The sequence below is a fragment of the Mastomys coucha genome, unplaced genomic scaffold, assembly GCF_008632895.1.
Source record: "Mastomys coucha isolate ucsf_1 unplaced genomic scaffold, UCSF_Mcou_1 pScaffold3, whole genome shotgun sequence".
Taxonomy (NCBI): Eukaryota; Metazoa; Chordata; class Mammalia; order Rodentia; family Muridae; genus Mastomys; species Mastomys coucha.
Genome location: NW_022196909.1, coordinates 24805170 through 24820254, shown reverse-complemented (window position 1 = coordinate 24820254; position 15085 = coordinate 24805170).

Here is a 15085-nt window from a genome sequence, read left to right as displayed (position 1 = left end):
AACCCAAACTAAGACAAGTAGTTAGAGTATAATCTAGAGGGTTAAACCTTGGAAGGGAATATGCTGCCTTTGGGTTCCTACCCCACACTCTTAGCTCCCCAGTCACCAGGAGCGGATCAGCTCTGCCTCCTACGCTCTGTCAAGGGCTGTTTTGCTTTATGTTAGTCCACAGCCATGGGAAAAGAAAAAGACAAGGGATTGGACCTTCTAAAATACGAGCCAAATCTCTTATTTTTAAAGTTTTTTTTTCTATGTATTTTTTCACAGTGCTAAATTTGATTACTACACCTGTCATTTCCTCAGGGAAATGACATTCCAAGAACTCCAAGGGCTAAGTGAAACCATAGATGGTTCTAGCCTGTACAGACCATTGCCCTTCCTATAATACATATTTATGATAAACTTAGTTTATAAATTAGGTGCTGTAAAAATAAACAACTAATAATGGAATCAAGAAACTACAAGAATGTGAATGTGGTGTTAATATCTTGCTACACCGTATTCTTACTAACATTAATGTATAGTTTTTTTTTTTTGTAAGTTGATAACTTTCAGTTTTCTACTTAGAGAAGCACTTTATGGCTATTCTTTGGCATACTTGAACTGCCAGTCTCATTATTATTATCCTTTGGGGGTTTTTAAATAAAGTAAGGCTCTTTTAGCACAAGCATTGTAATATGAAACACTCTGATAATCCACAGAGCTGTTCATTGGCTAGCAGGCAGGAGGATCTACACATGGATGTCATGTAAGGCATGAATCATACTCTGTGAGATAGAGCAGGGTACGCAAAATGACTGAGCACTGCGCTTCTCAGAAAAACATACTCAAACTGATGTGACATTTTTGGAATTTCCTATTTAATATTTCTGGACAGTGGTTGACCTTAGATAACTCAACCTGTAGAAGCGAAAACCGTAGATAATGGAAAGCACTGTAATTTTAGAAGTTCTTACATCTACTGCTGCTGCACTCTCTCAGAATATCGTCCGTGATTGCTGAAGCTACACCAGCCTCCACTGCAAGTCAAGGTCAGTGAGAGGGAATGAGGCTTTACTGTAAATTTTAGGTTTCAGGCAAGAGGGAAATCAGACTTCAGGTTGAGACTAAAATACAAGAGGAGGAATGTTACCAGGTGGCAATGAAATAACATCATGTGGCACATGCGCCGGTGTCCTGTGATTGAATATCATGCAAGCCGTTAAGGGGTTCTACAAAATGACTGAGTGGGCTCTGAGGCAGTAATGGATCTGTGATAAGCACATTTTGGATACTTCACCTTTACAGAATGTTTCTAATTAGGGAATTAGTGATGGTCAAAAATCTTTCTCATGAGCATCTCATAGTGAGAAACAAAGTCATTCTTACTGAAAACCAGCTTTTTTTGTTTGTTTGTTTGTTTTTGTTGATTTATTGATTGATTGTCTTGTTGGTGTATTGCTTCCATGTCTGTTTTCTTTGTTTTTCTAGAAAGTAAATTCTAAGAAAGAAGGGACCTTGATGCTTAAAGGCAGGACTTGTCTCAATAAACATTTTTGACTCACTACTACTACTACAGGTGATCACATTTCAATTAAAATCTAGAGAAAAATAGCTTGCTCAGAAATGAAAGGCACAAGGTTAACCCAAGAACTATCCTCTCTTACTTTCTATCAAATTTAAACGTCCTGGTGAAACATGGGGATATGTTGAAGAAAGTTTGCAGGCAAGATTCTTTTCAGGAAATACATTTGAAGTATGTAAGTTTAGAAGCAGTTTGAGAACACTGACTTTTGAGCGGAATCCATCTAGGGCCTAAGGGGAGGGTGTGTAGATATTGAGGAGAGGGAGGAGAGGAACAGAAAGCTAAATGTTGTCTGGGGAAACTATGAAGCCCAGTTCCCCCAAGCAACATGGTAGATGATGTTAACCAATCAGGCAAGAAACTTCATTTTTATTTTCAAGGTAATATGGAGCCAAAGAAGAGCATTTGATATGTAAAGTCATTTACAGCAGGGATTACTTTGTAGGCAATATTTGGAACTGATTTTAGAAGCAAGAGAGGAGAGTACCATTATCATCATAGAAAATATGTTTTTATATGTGAGGACAACATTAACCTCTACTGCAAAGTTAGGTTATTATTTCCATTCTACTGTATCACCAGAAGTTGAAAAAAAAATTGCTTCTACAACAAATATGAAATGGCTGTGTTGGGCAAACCACAAGTATTAAATCCAGGAAACAGAAATTGCCTTTCAATATTTGTAATAAAAAATAGAACCGTTTCTTTACTTTCCTCCAATCTTAATAAATCTCTAACTTCTCTTTAAGATTTTTTTTTTCTTATCTATTTTGCTCTGTAAGTTTTCAAGTCCTGCATGAGACCAATGTGTCTGAATGACTTTTCTCTAGGGAGTGATGAGAAAATGGGAATCAAATACAACTGTGCTTTGGTGCCTCATGACTTCAGTCCTCTTGGTAGCTCTGCATTATCCCATTTTAGGTGGAGTGGTTGAAGTTTAGGCGAGTGACTGAGTGTAAAGTTTAAACGAAAAAAATCCCAGAGCATTTCAGCATATGCACTGTAAACATTACAGTACATAGCAGTGGCCCGTGAGTTGTCATTTAATGGATGCCCACGTAGGAGAGCTTGTCATATATCATTTATAGCTCTCCAGCAGTGTAAGGAAATCAGCCGGCCTCTGGAATGCCCCTCTTTCCCCCTTCACTTGTTTCCCAGAATGAGGCTAAACTATGGTCATATTAATCCTTCTCTAATAATTATTTTGAAATGTAAAATATTAGTGAGCATCTAGGTATGGAACTATTCACTATAAGTAGAAAATATTGGTACTGATTATAACTTAGTTCTAGGTTGTGTACTAAGTGTTTGACATAATTGACCTATTGAATCCTCCTTCTTGATTTTTAGTATGGTCAGATCATCATCATTTACAGATGATAATGAGCAATCTTCTCCAGACTGTCATGGACCCTGAGCCCCACCTTCCATACCCTGTCAGATAGACGGCTTCTATCATAGCTGCTGTTCCACTTGATTTCTTGGGTAATGATTCTTCCCGTCTAGACCAGTATTTCTGGACCCATGGGTTGTGATCCCTTTGGGGGTTGAATGATCCTTTGCCAGGGGTCACATATCAGATGTCCTAAATAACAATTATTTACATTGTGGTTCATAGCAGTAGCAAAATTGGGTAACTGTAATTTTGAAGTAGCAGCAAAAACAATTTTATGTTTGGGGGGGTCACCACTGAGAAATTGTATTTAAGGGTCACAGCATTAGGAACGTTGAGAACCTCTACTCTACAATCTTGTAATGAGAGCTGGGCAATCATTGTGTCTGTGCTTGTCATGTAAATAGACAAGTGAACTGAGGTCTAGAGTGCTTAAGTGACCAGGGAGATGTCACCTGGAGGCAGCTCTGGGAGTGAAACAAGGACTTTACCACCCCTTGCCCATGCCCTGGTGTCTTCTGTTTATACTTTCATTAAATTGGTTTTAAGATTATCATTTTTCATGAACTAATGAATCAGTATAATAAAGCCTTTTGGGAAAGTTGTCAAATGGGGTCAACATGTTAAAATTTGAATCATGGAGGTGTAGACTGAATGCAGAGTCCAAGGCCAGACCTTTGGCCTCTACAGCAGCTTTGTAAAGGACAGAGAGTCAAGGGAGAATTCTCAACATAAGAAAATATGGTCAACATGTCACTGCATTTTGAAGGTGCAGCAAAAAAGAAATAACAAAACATAGTAGTTTTTCAATTTCTGTGCCGTGCCGATCACCCTGACCAGCAGGGAAGAAAGACTAGCACACCAGTTCCTTCCAGCAACAGTTTACTCAGGAGCCATTAGCTACATGAGAATCAAGGGTGTGCCCCCGAATGGTCTGTGAGTGCTGCTTAAATACCCTTCGTAGGACTGCCCATGAGCCCATACCATGTCTTGCGCTATCATTGGCTACAGCCTTATGATGAAAGATCAGACCACTGGCAGGTGCAACCCTCTTGCCAAATAAGGACTTGTTTACTCCTTAGCAGAAGAATGCTAAGCATCTTAAAGGTGCAGCAGCGCTCCACAGTTTAGTTTTAATGAAAAGCAGTTACTGCTTGATCAAGCGAGTTCCATTACGTAGGATCTCACGATCAAGGGCAGACAGGAAAGTGCAACCCTCTTGCCAAATAAGGACTTGTTTACACCTTAGCAGAAGAATGGCAGGCACCATCTTAAAGGTGCAGCAGCGCTCCACAAATTTCTATACTGCTTCCCATTGAAGCACTTATTTCCAAATGCTGCAAACCCTGAATGAAGTTTACTGACAAGAGTGGCCATATTGCCAGAGCAGAATTATGGATAGGGAGTCAGTTAATAGCTATGCAGATGTGGAAAGTCGTGTATACACATGGGCATTTACTCATATTACCTTAGTATACTTTCAGAGAAGTATGCCAACCTGGTACAGATGTGCAAAAATAGTACAGAATATTCAAAAATATTCAAGTAAGCAAAGATAGTACACACATATTTCATGTATACCTGGCCAATGTCCTTTTGCATTGAATGGAGTTGTTTCTTTCAATGCTAATATGAGAAACAGAATTCATGCTGGAAATAAGTCTGACAAAATGGTATTTGCTAGTTGCCCATAAAAGGCTCGTGTGTCTCCACACTTGGCTTGTAATAGTTAAAATTGTTTGTTGATTTGTCAGAAGCTAGAATCAGCTAGGAGGTGAACCTTTGAACATGTTTGTGGGAGATTATATTAGGATGGCTTCTGGGAGTGTGTACACAGGCTGAATTGAGGGTGGAAGAAACATCCTCAATATGGGTAGCACTATTCCATGGGCTGGGGTCCCAGACTGAATAAAAAAAGAGAGTTTTAGCTAAGCACAGGCATTATTCTTTCTCTGCTTCTCAATGGTGGCTGCAATGTGACCATGGGACCATCCGTCTCAAGCTCCCATCACCATGACATCAGTGCCATGGTGGGCTGAAGCCTCAGACTGTGAGCTACAATAATCCCTTCCTTTCGTTGTTGCTGCTTGTAAGTGATTTCCTTACAGTGATAAGGGAGATAATTAGCTTATTGCTCTCGAGGGGATGTTTTCTTACTTCGCTTGAGTGTTATGAAAACATTCTTCCGGTAGCTGAGAATACACAAAATCAAGAAAGAACCAGAGGTCAACACATCACGTTCTTTCAGCATTTTGAGGTTAAAAAAAAAAAAAAAAAGAAACCGGCAGCATTTTCTGTTGCTCTCTGTGTTTTTAGAGGCCAGTGCAGTGTTGTGTACCTGTCTAGCATTCAAGGGAATTTGTAAGGGAAGGAAGTCATTATTAGGGACAAGCACAGTCTGCAACATAGGAGGCTCAGCCAAGACAAAGAGCAAGGAAGTTAACATAAAATTCAAGAAGGGAATTTCCTTGACTATGGTTAAAGACTATGTTTAAATTTTTGATTTAGAGAAACACAATAGGAACTTGGTACTAATCAGCCACTGTGAATATTTTATTTGTTTTATTGTGGGGGGAATGTATTAATATTTAGGTAAGTTAAGATATGAATGAGTATCTTACTATGAGTCCTCAGTCAAGATTTTAGCAGCCTCTGACGGGAAGGTAAGAGGTAGGCATTTGGGTGCTAACACTGAGTTGTTTATATGTCATGTGCATCAGTTCCCACCCCACCCCCTAGCTGAGTAGCTGACGATGACTTTGTCCATTCTGAGGATTGGTCCCTCACACTGCTGACTGCTCATTTTGATGGTCTGAAGTTTTTTAATATCATGTACTCCATTGGTCAACTTTATTCTTCTGATATTTTCAAGTTATGTTCATACATTCTTATTTATGCTCATTTTCTCTGTTTTCTGCTTGTAATATCAAGTTTTGGACTCTTGGTCCATGATGATGTAAAAGTTTCATTCTTTTATATGTGGATATCTAAGAGCTTGGTCCCTACCAGAGGCTATGATTTTAATGCCTAAAGTATCAACCTGAGAACTGTGCATTACATATACAGACATTTAAGATATAAATAGCTTAACATTTCTAGACATTCCTCTCATTATTCTAAAGGGCTATCCTTTATCTCTTAATATTGCCAACATGTATATTATTTATCTCTCTGGTATTATAGTCATGTTCTTTATTCTACCTCTCCTTAATATTTCATGTATTAAAAAATATAAAACATCTTGCTCCTTAAGCCTCCCTGCCCATTTTTTTTTACTGTATTTAAAGACAGAAATAGTTTGCCCTGTTGCATATTTAAGAATATGATATTTGCTTGCATAAAAATTTATTACTACTTTAACTTATATATTTATTTAGGTCTGACAACCTTATTTTCAGAGTTTGGTATTCATTTCTTTTATGGCTACTTTTGGAAATTTAAAAATTTCAGAGAATACAGTTTTCATGGAGAATAGTTATGATCAAGATACATTATAGAGAGCAACTCTGAGGTAAACCCCAACCTGTGCCATACAGGCCTGGGTGGTCAGACCACACTCTAGACAATCCCTCCAGGTGCCACGTGGCATTGGTGCGGCATAGCACTTCTAAGATGATCCTAGACACTGTGAGTCCTTGGGAGACACTAAGATGAGCAAGTAAGTGGTGGAGAGATGGAAGAGAAAGAGAAGCAAAAGGATGTGATCACAGTGAAGAGAGACAGAAGTGGAGACTTGAGTGTAGTAAGAAACAGCCTGATGCGAGTAACTAGCAATGCTGCCTAAAGCCATGGTGAGATCCACGTCTTGGTCCATGATCCTTCAGCAGCAGGGGTCTGTTACCACCAAAGGCCAGGCAGACATCCTTGTTTTGGACTGCTGCCTGGGACATGTTGATATCTGAGGGCTGTGCATAGCCGGCCCCATCCCTCCCCAGGCATATAGTGAGAGACCTGGTCCTGAAGGAGTGAGGACTGGAGAACTAGCCCCACCTCCTGCTGATTGCAGCACTAGGGGGAGCTGGATTTGCATCTCACCCAGAAATCACAGTAGAGTTGACTCTGGCTACAGGGGTTGCAGGTAAGCCACCCTGATAGTGTGCAACTTGTTTGCTGTGCAGTAGTGTGGGAGAAAGAGAAATACTCTTCCACATTCCCCTCTCCCCTCACCTATGGTAGGTGGGAGAACTGGCCCAGGGTCATGAGAATGGGAGAGCAGATACTTGTCTCTCACTTTGGAGAGAAGACCCTACACCTTGCTTAGGCAACACAGTAGAAGTGACTCTGGTGTCAGGGGTGTAAGTGAACAGCTCTGCGGGCATGAGCATGGGAGAATAAACCCCGCCATTTATGCTGTACACAAGGGAGAGATGACCCCTGCCACCTATGCAGCATGTGGAAGAGCTGGTTAGAAGGTCATGAGTGTAGGAGAGCTAGCTCTGTTCCTCATTGGCTGCAGCACTTGGAGGAGCAGGCCCTTGCACCTCACCTGGGCAGCACAATAGAGATAGCCCTGCTGGCATGGGTTAGGGTGAGCTGGCACTGAGAGCATGAGAGCAGAAGAACTGGCCCTGCCCCTTGCTGGCTTTGGCATTGGGTGAGATAGTCAGGGCAGTGTTGGAGTGGTGTGGATGTGGGAGAGATGGCTTGCTGCAACATCTACCCATCTGTGAACTGCTGGAGCACCTAAAGGGGCTGGTCGTGCAGTTCCAAGTTTTCAGGATCTCCATGACTCAGGGCAACAATGGGATATCTGAGAGGAGTCCTGGTGAGGATCCAGTATTGATAGTGCAGAAGAAGCCAAAGGATTAGAACCAGACCAGTGACTCACTGCAATGAGCACTTGCAAGTAAAGCTGTGTGGACAAAAGAGGATACTGTGGGACACACTGTGACACACTATAGCTTCCACAATGAGTTTTTTTTTCTTTTATTCCTTTTGGCAGAGGGTGGATATCAAGAGACAGGAAGCTGAGTGGGATTGGGGTACAAGATGTGAAATTCACAAAGAATTGATAAGAGCTTAAATAAAAAATCCCACAGTAAAACAAATATAAAAACATCAATGGAATAGTAATAGATTAGTAGGCAAAGGTTAATGTGACTACCAGAGGTGAACTCTAATCTAAGGTCATTGATTCACAGGGAATGGTTTATGTTGTGTTACTCAGTGTTAACACCAAAGACAGCACATTCTTCCAATTCTATTCGCTCCAGGTTTCAGAATATGAAATACCCAAGGAAATTAAAATGATGAACATTGTAGGTCATTGTTCTTTTCAGTTTTCACAGAAGGCTTTACAATCAAATGCTATTTCTCTACAGGAAAGCCAGACTGGATTTAAGTAACTTCCATGCCTCATGCCTTTTACTTTTCTTAAAAGAAAATGTGTTATAACTCATAAACAAGTTAAGAATGCACAGGAACGTTTTACATACCTTTCTTGGGTACAGATAAAACTTTATAAACAGATATGCTGGAACTTCAAAATTAATTTTCTGTAACATATATACATACACACACACATATGGCATTTAAAATTTTAATCACATAGATAATTTTATACAAAAAAGTAGTTTAAAATGGACTGACAAGAGATTCTCAATAGTAACTAAAGATACAAGCACAGTACATTTCAAACAAAAATGGCACAACATTATTTTCTATTGATGTAGTCTCACTTCTTTAAAACTGTTTGGCATGCAACATTCAAGTCTTATATTTTTAAAGTTTTATTTCTGACCACCTTGTTACTTGTTTTATTTTGAAACATAAAATGGGAAAAATGTGTCAGAAGGTTTGAGAGCCTTTCACAAGGTTGCTTAAAATGGAAAACATCCTGCATAGCAACATTAAAAACATCAAAATGAGAACAGCTTTAAAAAGAGATACCCGGTATACATGTCAAAGAAGAAATAAAATGTACTTAAAAGAGAACTCAGTTGTCAAACACAACTGCATAGATACCCTTTGATTTTATTTTAAATTTATAATTACTTTTTAATTTATTGCCTTGATTACAATTTTTATTTCTTAATCTATCAAATTATCTGACTTCATTATTTATTCCAGATAATTGTCTATACCTGAACGATTCTAAGTCCCACCACCAAGTTATTTGCACACCCATGTTTGTTCATTGCTACACTATACACAATAACTAGAAACTGAAACTAGCCTACATGCCCATCAGTAGATGGATGAATTTAAAGAATGAAGTACACAGATATTACAGACATGTATACAGCTGTCAAAACGCAAACTCATGATATTTGGAGCAATGACAAAAAGCAATGACACTATGAATGGTTCTTTTGGGCCAGATTTGTGGGTACTTGAAGAACAAGTACCACATTTTCTCCTATATGCAAGTTGTATGTTTTCATGTGTTCATGCATCTATATCTGCATGTGTGTGTGTGTGTGTGTATCTTGATACAACAAAACTTTTTTGTCTTTATTTTAAGTAGTTTTGTCAATTCTTTGAGAATTTCATACAATATATTTTAACTATATTCATTCCTCATCTGAAACTCCTCCCAGATCCTCTCCCACATTCTTATCTACCCAACTTGGTGTTCCCTCTCTTAAAATAAGTGCCCCCGGAGTGCAGTTTTTGTTGGTCTACTACTTGTGGGAATGGAGTCTGCTCTGGAGTGTGGTTGATATGCAAAGTATAACACCATTAAAGAAAGCTGACCTTTCCTCACCCAGCAACAATCAACTGCCAATAGATCCTTGGGTAAGGATGGGGCTTCATGCCCACTGTGTTTTCCCCATGCTTCGATTTTTATCTGACTTGGGCTCTAACAGATCTTGTGCATGCTGCCACAGTCTCTGTGAATTCAGATGTGCGTCTACCCTGCTGTGCCTGGAAGTTATCCACCACCTATGGATCTTACAATCTTTCTGTCCCCTTTCCCTTGAAACTTGAGAAAAAGGGTATGATATAGACATTAATATATTGCGTGGCAAAACCCCCAAATGTACTACCAAATAAAATCCCTGAACCAAGAACCTGAGGCCTAAGTCATGGGCCCTATGGAAAAACTCACTACTATTATTTTGCTAAATGAACATATTAATAAAAGAACCCTAATGAGATATTGTGATACCCATAGAATAGTTCATTGCTTACCCCTCATCAGAAAAGTTTATTCTTTTAGTAAATGGCTACTTTGAGTTACTTCTGAGGATACCAGGTACATTCAGGATATGTGGCCATATGATAAACTTAATTTTGAAAGAGTTTAAGTATAAAATATCAGATATTATAGTAGACTTGTGTGTCTTCATACCCCTTATTTCTGCTCTTGCATTAACTATCCTGATATAGGATGAGAAGTCATGTCAGAGATGCATGTCATTCTATATGTTCATTACTATTTTATTTTCTAAATTATTAAACTAAAAATCATTGTGCTATATTTGTGCATATGTGTGTGATATGTGTGTGTATGTGTGTGTGTTATGTCCATGTCTGAGTGACCTATGATGCATATGTAGACATCAGAGGACAACCTTGTGTATTGGACATTACCTTCCACCTTGTTTATTGAGGCAGAGTCCCTTGTTTATGGTTACGTACAGCAGGATAGCTGGCCCATGAAGTTCTAGATATATGCTTGTCTGATTTTTATCCTGTCATAGAAGGATTACAGACACATGCCACTATACTCAGATTTACAGGTGTTACGGGGACCCAAACCCAGGTCTTTATGATTGCATACCAAGTACTACTCATAGTCTTTAGTCAAAAAAGAAATCACATTTTATGTACTTTTAAATGTAATGACTTAGCCAGTGCTCTATTGCTGTGAGGTGACACCAGGACCTGGTGATTCTGAGGTTTACCCCACTATGAGCATGGCAGGAAGCATGTTGTCACAAAGCCAGATTTGGCGCTGGGGAGGTAGCTGAGACTTTACTACATTTAGATCAGCAGGCAGCAAGAAGAGACTAACAGTGGGCCTGGCTTAAGCATTTGAAATCTCAAAACCTACCCTTAGTCAATGACGTATTTCCTTTAACAAGGCCCTACCTACTCCAACAAGGCCATACCTTCTAATAATGCCACTCCCTGGTGACCAAGTATGCGAATTTATGAGCCTATGCGGGCCATTCTTATTTGAACCATTGCATTCCACTTTCTGACCCCACTGTCTTGTAGCCATATCACAATGAAAAAAAAAATGTATTCAGTCCAATCTCAAAAATCCCTAAGTCGATCACAGTCTCAACACTGGTTGGAGGTCTAAAGTCTCCTGTAAGACTCATGGCAGTCTTTGCAGGAGATAGTAACTTCCTGAGAAATAAAAATAAAATTCAGATCACATACTTTCAACATACAATGGCACAGAACACACATGACCATTCCAAAAGGGAGAAAAGGGAACCCAGTAAGGAAATGAAATACTGGATCAGGACAAGGCCCCCCTCCCCACAAAAATGGGCAAACTCCAAGCTCTGCAATCTCCATGTCTTATGTCAAAGCATTCTTCAGATCTCCAAATCCTGTCAGCTTTGTTGACTGCAAACTACTTCTCTCCTCTAGGTTGGTTCCACATCCTGCTAGGAGCTCTCCTTGACAGAACTCCAATGACTTGAAGTCTCCAACAGAGTTCAGACTTCATCTTCACAGCTTCATGCAACAGCCTTTCTGGGCCTCCATGCAGGAAAACCCTTGCCACATGCCTGGCCTCAGCAGCATATTTTAGAGATGGATGGAGATTCTGCAACCTGTTTCTCCTGTTCTTGACTCCAAAGCCAGAATGATGTGGTAGAAGCTGCCAAGTTCCTCTGCTTTCTAGGGCTGAAACATTGCTCTTGTTCAAGTACATTTTCACCGGTTCTCTGTTTTCCTTCACTGCCTAAACTTGACTGTCCTGGAGCTTGCTTTTTAGATCAGGCTAGGCCTGAATTCTGAGATCTGCCTGCCTTTGTTCCTTGAGTTCTGGGATTTGAGCACCACCATGTCTAGCCCCAATCTTTTCTTTAGTTCTTCTTCACAAGCAGAACATTTTATTGGATGGGGCCTTGTCCTAAGATTATCATTCCCTTTATTCCATTTAGCATCAGGCTTCTCTTTAATCTGTTTATCTTCTTGAGCACAGGATTTGCCTCCATTATATTTCCTGGTACCCTATTTTTTTCTTAAACTGTACATTTTGTACTTTTTCTTGCTCACTTTCCTCTTTTTCATTATAGAGCTGCATAATACTGGCTACTAATAATTATGTGACACAGGTCACATATTAAAGGCTGCTTTAAAATTTCCTCTGCCAACACTGTTAATCTAAGACATTGCAATTTAGCCTCAGACAGATGGTTATTTATTTATTTACTCATTTATTTATTTAATTAATTTTTTTATTTTTTTGGACAAGGGCAGAAAACTGTCACATTTTTCACCAAAATATTACAATTTTGATCTCTAGGTCACATATTAATATTCTTCTCTTTTGAAACGTCTTGAGCCAGGACCCCCACCGTTCAAATCACCCTCAGCATCAATGACTTCCATGTTTCTACCAGGAAGGCTCACTAAGCACCGTGTAAACTGTACAGTTGCTTTTCTAGTCTAAAGTTCCAAAATGTTCCATATTCCTCCAAACAAAAGCCTGGTCAGGCCTATAGAAATACTGTGCTTCCTTGTTCTAACTTTTGGTTTAGTCTGTATTCTATTGCTGTTGCTGAGACACCATGACTGTATTGGCTGGTTTTATGTGTCAACTTGACACCGCTGGAGTTATCACAGAGAGGAAGGAGCCTTTCTTGAGGAAATGCCTCCATGAGATCCAGCTCTAAGGCATTTTCTCAATTAGTGATCAAGGGTAAGAGGGCCCAATGTGGGTGGTGCCATCCCTGGGTTGGTGGTCTTGGATTCTATAAGAAAGCAAACCAAGCCAGCCAGGGGGAAACAAGCCAGTAGGGAACATCCTTCCATGGCCTCTGCATCAGCTCCTGTTTCCTGACCTGCTGGAGTTTCAGTCCTGACTTCTTTTGGTGATGAACAGCAATGTGGAAGTGTAAGCTGAATAAACTCTCTCCTCCCCAATTTGCTTCTTGGTCATGATGTTTGGTGCAGGAATAGAAACCCTGACTAAGACAATGACCATAGAAACTATTAATAAGGAAAGCATTTAATTGGGGCTGGCTTATAGTTTCAAAGGTTTAATACATTATTAGCATGACAAGAAGCATGGCAGTACAAAGGCAGACATAGTCCTGGAAAGGTAACTGAGAGTTTTATATTCAGATCATTCGGAAGAGAGAAAAAGACAAAGAGAGTCAGAGATGGAGAGACAGAGACAGAGACAGACAGACAGACAGACAGAAGACACACACACACACACACACACACACACACACACACACACAGAGTGGGGAGAGAGATTGCATCTAGCTCGAACTTCTGAAACCTTAAAGCTCACTCTCAGTGACACACTTCCTCCAACAAGGACATAACTACTCCATCAAGGTCATATCTACTAATAGTACCCCTCTCTAGATTCAAAGCTATGAGCCTGTAGAGACCATTCTTATTCCAACCACCATAATGACAAATCACAATGATAAACAATCGATCCTTTTTATGTCAGTCATGCTAAATACTTCAGGCTTTTTGTTAAAAATATATAATGATGAATATGCAGTTTATTATTAATATGTGTCAATATAGAATGGCAAACATTATAGATTTCAGTGACATGTAAAATATAATTTTCCAGTTAGAGATAATTGATAATGGACAGCATTAACAGATAGGAACTTGGGAGCTGAGGAGGTAACCTACCAGTTAAGCCCTTACCCCACAAGCTTATCAACTAGAGTTTAGATCCCAAGAGATCTTCATAAATATTTTGTGAACATGACAACCTGTCTCAGTGTGTCTTATAGCTTTATTGCTATGAAGAGACATCAAGACCAAGGCAACGTACAAAAGGAAGCATTCAATTGTGGCCCTGCTTACAGTTTCAGAGGGTGAGTCCATGGGCATCATGGCAGGGACTAGGGCAGCACACAGACGGGTGTGGCACAGGAGCCAAGACCTTACATATGGTCTTTAAAATGGAGGCAGAGAAAAGAGATTGGGCCTGGCTTGGACTTTAGAAACCTCAAAGACAACCACAATCAGACATACTCCTCCAACAAGTGCATACCTTCTGGGAACCAGATGTTCAAATACAACACCTATGGGATCCATTACCATTCAGAGCATGGCACAAAGGGCCCACAGAGTAAACTGGCTAACAAGAGTAGGCATATTGTGGTATTCTGGGTTTAACTGAGGCATTTTACCTTAATGAAGAAGGTAGAAGACTTAGAAAGAATGATTTCTAGCATTAGCAGTTACCTACTTTCAGGGACACACCCATGTGTACATACTTATCTTCATTAACACCATACATACACATACATACATTTAAAATTTGAAAAAAAAAAAAGATAGGATCATTACATTACTCTCCAAATCAAATCATTAAAAAGTGATGTGGTCACAAATATTTAAAATGAAAAAAAAAAGGCCATTTGTAGTCGTTATTTCATGCCCTATGTGGCCATTTGCCTTTTAGTTTTGTGGTAAATAATGAAGTTCTGAAACCTTGCCTCCCAGGAGGGTTCACCTCTCAGAAGGGTTCACCTTGACTTGTTAAAGTGTATCCAGAAGTGAGGGCAGGTTTGCTCAGGTTTGCTCTTGGATGGTTTGGCTTCCCTGGAAGCTCAGCTTGTTTTTTTTCTGAGATGAAACTATAAGGCTCCTCGCTCTGGTTTTGGCTTCCCTATGAAAGTTGAATTGCTTTTTTTCCAATTTTGATTTTCATTTTCTGATTCCGTGTTAAAGCATCCCACAACATCCCTACTTTTTTCTCTTTGCATTTTTTCCTCTCAAAATGTTTACAAAGAGCTTTAGCTTATAGGGAGTATTCGAATGTGGAAAATGCCACCCAGCATGATTTGAGGACTTTTCAAATAACGTAACACTCGGCTCCCCTGGCAAGGTTAACAGCCTCTATTAAAGCTTGCATTGAAATTGCCATTTTAAAAGCTTGTTTAGTGCCTGCCTCAAACTTATTTTGTGTAATACCATTCATAAGATTTGTTTAAAGTATACTGGATATATAGTTTTTT